Genomic DNA, 501 nt, shown 5'->3' with positions numbered 1-501 from the left:
TACCCCCAAAACCAGTACAACATTGAGAGATGGGCTGCACATCTGCCTCTCGTGGTCAGATGACAGTACTACCCCCTACCATTGTTAGGTAGGTCTATCAGGGCAAGGACTGCAGAGAACACATGCATTTACTGAAGGGGAAAAAAAAAGAAAAAAAAAAAACTCAAAAATACATTCCCAACTTTCCACAGCATCTCCCTCCCAGAGACAAGTCAGGATGTGATGCTAATTAATTTGAATTATTTAACTATGACCCACTGAACGAAGAAGGGGGGGGGGGTGGGGGGGGGGGGGGGGGGAAATGGAGCTGTATTTCATATTGTAGTGCTCAGGAAAATAACTGAAAGGGATACTTAATGCAGAACAACCCAGTGATATTGAAAGGAGAGCCCCCCCCCACCCCTGTACAAAACACTACATTCAAAACCTGTTGCATATTTCCTCTCAGGGAGAACGTCCTGCTTCAGACTCCTGTGGAATACACACAGGTGAAATGGGCTA

Source organism: Anguilla anguilla, chromosome 6 (assembly GCF_013347855.1).
Source record: "Anguilla anguilla isolate fAngAng1 chromosome 6, fAngAng1.pri, whole genome shotgun sequence".
In the NCBI taxonomy this organism is placed as follows: domain Eukaryota; kingdom Metazoa; phylum Chordata; class Actinopteri; order Anguilliformes; family Anguillidae; genus Anguilla; species Anguilla anguilla.
Note: the sequence above shows the minus strand (reverse complement) of the source record.